Here is a 3664-nt window from a genome sequence, read left to right as displayed (position 1 = left end):
GTTGCTACCTAGTTTATTAAAGCGGATTGGTAGCTTTTAGTGTTTGTCAAGAATAGATAGAAATTATGTTTTTAAAAAATTTAAATTTTTTATTAAAAATTAATCTTTTTACCTGTTTTGAAGTATTAATTTTAAAATAATATTTTAAAAATAAAAAAATATTATTTTAATACATTTAAATAAAAAATATTTTAAAAAATAATTATAATCACACTTTTAAACAAGCTTTTTCTATATTGCTTATAGACTCGTGAGAGTTCAAAGTTTGGAAAATAAATTGGTTTAAAATAATATTATTTTAAATTAAAATAAATTAATTTATATTGATAAATTTAATTTTTTACATGGAAGTTCATCAAATCTAAAACTTAACTCAAGTTAATTAAAATTGATAAAATTAACTTGATTTAAATTTCAATTAATCTAATTTTTTTCTCAAGGGAATAAAATGCACTAAATTTTAAAGTTATTTATTTCCAAAAAAATAAAATAACAACAATAATAATAATAATTTAAAGTGTAACAAAGGACACAAATCCCACTAACATATTCCCACAGATGGCGGGCTTCATCATACTGATAAAATCCAAACAGATATCAGTCAAAATTCGAAGCTCGCATATTCTTGTCATTTATCGGAGTCATTAATCCCCACATAGTCAATCAAAGAAAAGAGACAGCAAGGCCGTGCCACTTGGACCATGTTTCATTGGCTAGCTTTCGAGTTAGTCTCCATCTTCTCTCTAAGAAGCCCTCGCATTATTTCCCCGTGGTGGGCATGGCTTTATGATTCTTGCGTAACAGTTCGTCCAAAAGAGAAAAGTCAAGCTATTTGGTCTTACTCGAAAGCCCTTGTACTTGATTATTTCTTTGATACGATCCACAATAAAGATATCTCCATCATTGTCTATGCACCCAATGTCACCAGGGCGCAGCCATCCGTCAGTGTCAATGGTCTTGCCCGTCTCCTCCTCTTTGTTACAGTAACCTGTGAAGTTAGTGGAAGTCAAGCTATGAGTATTCGATCTTTGTACCTTGCATAACACATTGACTTCCTACACAAATTTCACCAGGGGTGTTCCGAGGGAGAGTCCGGCCAGTTTCAGAATCCTACTGGGTTTTTCTTTGCAATGCCATGGCATTTACTAGGATCCCCATGAGTGAGTGTGATGCAGTTGTGCTCTGTCAGTCCATATGCCTGACCAAAAACACGTCAGGTAGCACATTAATTTGAACATGATTTTTTCGTAAAGAATATTCGACCAGATGAAAACAATGAATCACAGGCAGAGCATTTCTTGGAAATAAATCATTCAACAATCATGTCTAATTCACAACAATGGAGCAAAATTATACTCGCCTCTTGGACTTGGACGCCAGGGAACTTGTTTTCAAAGGCAGCGAGCAGCTCCGGGCCAAGTGGAGCTTCTGCAGTCATAATGGTCTTCAGTTTGAGATCAAATTCCTCCACTATTGGATTCTTAACTAAGGCCAATTGGTGCAAAATTGACCTCCTGTGTGATCAACGTATTTAGAAATATCCTGAGTTCAAACCTGCCCATCACCACTACTTTCCCCTTGTTCCTTACAGTCGCACAACATATTCCAGTGATACCGTATGTGTGAAAGAAAGGAAATAGGCCCAGTGTGGCAACATGGCCCATCATTTCTGGGTCTCCACTGAAGAGACTGGAGCACAAATTAGCCACCAGATTCCGATGGGCTAACATCACACCCTTTGACATCCCGGTGGTGCCTGATGAGAATGGAAGTGCACATAGATCACTCTGGAGGACTTCCTCATAAGCAAGTGTATCTCCAGCACGGTCAGCTGCATCAAGCAGTTCATTCCAATTCATGGTAGCCCTGGACCCTTCACCTGTATTCCCAAGACACCGTTAAAAATTGAACTAAATTCATGACATTACTGATTATAAGTAGAGCTATCAATACGCCCGGCGGATTTATCTATGATGCAGGTGATCTGAAGCCTTGCTCAAATCTAAATAAAAAAAAATTTACTTCTGTAATTAACCTAAAATAATTATCTCACTTGCCGAGTTAACTCAAAACTGAAAAGGTAGATACCCTTTACATCTTTATATGTCCACATCTTAACAAATAATGTTGATTTTTTTTTTTTTTTACATATCAACATTCTAATATACATGTTAATTTGATCTAGATTTTAAATTAGTAGAATATTAGATTAATCTGTTAGATTTTATAATTAGAATTAATATATATATATATATATATTGAGAAAAAAAAAACGTTGTGTTTTTTCAATATAAAATAATTTTTTTATTTAAATATTTTAATTTAAAATAATAAAATAACAATTTCCTTTCAATGTAGAATAAATTATTTTTTAATTTTTTATATGAAATATTAAAATTTTAAATATTATTTTTTTAATTTTTTCAAGATAACCCAAATTAATCTGTGTAATTTAGGACCTGATTCTTTAAGTAGCTTGATCCAGACCGAGTTTAGACAATTATTGTTACAATAATTATCATAAGACTACCTAATTACCTTTCAATAGTTAAAGTCATTTGTGACAATAAGCTTAGCATCTGCAGCCTCCACTGCTTCTTAAGTTCTGATTCATGTGCAGCAGGATTAGCACCGGAGAACACACCACCGGAAGCCATTATTCCTAGTGCTACAATGCCATATTCAGCAACATTTGGGAGAGCTACAATCACCATGTCCTTTTCTCAGGCCAAGAGACCTAAAGGCCCTAGCAAACCTCCTAATGTCTCTAACAACCTCTGCATATGTATGTCTTTCCTGTCACAGCCTCCACAAATGCTTCCTTGTCAGCATACAATTCAGCATCTTGGAGTACAAATCAGGGAGTGTGATGTCCGGCACCGGGACTGCTGGATGCTGGCTTCGGAAAATATGTTCCTCTTCTGCTGAGCATGGAATGGTAGTTTCCATGGTGGATAGGAGACAGGGGAGGAGGGAAAAATCAAGTAGTGCTTCAGAGGTAGGTGAAATCGTACAAAAAATTTTGTGGCCATGTTTTGTGCATGGAATCAGAGAGTAATTAAGAGACAGGTGAGAGTGTGAGACTGACAGGGGCTGAGAGGTTGGCAAGTGTTGGTTGAGTCATGACAGCATCACAGTATATGCAATCAATAGCCTTTCAGTATGCACCGATTTTTTACGAAGGAACATTGTAGGATTCTGTATTATTTGAACTCAAAACCTTGTCCTTATTCAAACAGATTTTCAAGAATCTGATTCCTGTATGTAACAGAATAAAACATGAGATTGAATCAAAAGGTGTGTATCCTATCAATTCAGACAAGTAAAGCTACATTGATTTTTGCTTCTTATAAATAGTAAGAAATTGATAGAATAAAAAATCTTTTCATGTAGCTGATTGTTTAACTCTAAGTGTAAAACTAAATTGCAAGGATAAAATCAAAATTCTTCCGATACGCCTCGTTCCACTGCTTAACATTGCCCACTACATCGCGACCAACTTCCTTTATCAATACTAAGATATTCTTTCACGAATCTATCAAGCGAAACGGGTCAGTTCTGTGACCTCAAGCCAAGCGAAACGGGTCAGTGTAATCGTAATGACTAGAAAAAAATCTACCAAAAGCCATCCCTCCCTCTCAAAAACATAGCAAACATCTATAAC

At 35.1% G+C, this 3664-nt stretch overlaps 1 pseudogene; it reads right to left on the bottom strand.

Moving 5' to 3' along the window:
• Positions 1–1205: 1205 nt before the first annotated feature.
• LOC105123006 (4-coumarate--CoA ligase-like 1) lies at positions 1206–2987 on the bottom strand (annotated as a pseudogene).
• Between the last annotated feature and the right edge of the window lie 677 nt (positions 2988–3664).

The sequence above is a fragment of the Populus euphratica genome, unplaced genomic scaffold (assembly GCF_000495115.2).
Source record: "Populus euphratica unplaced genomic scaffold, PopEup_1.0 scaffold8.1, whole genome shotgun sequence".
In the NCBI taxonomy this organism is placed as follows: domain Eukaryota; kingdom Viridiplantae; phylum Streptophyta; class Magnoliopsida; order Malpighiales; family Salicaceae; genus Populus; species Populus euphratica.
This window is presented reverse-complemented; position numbering and strand designations above follow the sequence as displayed.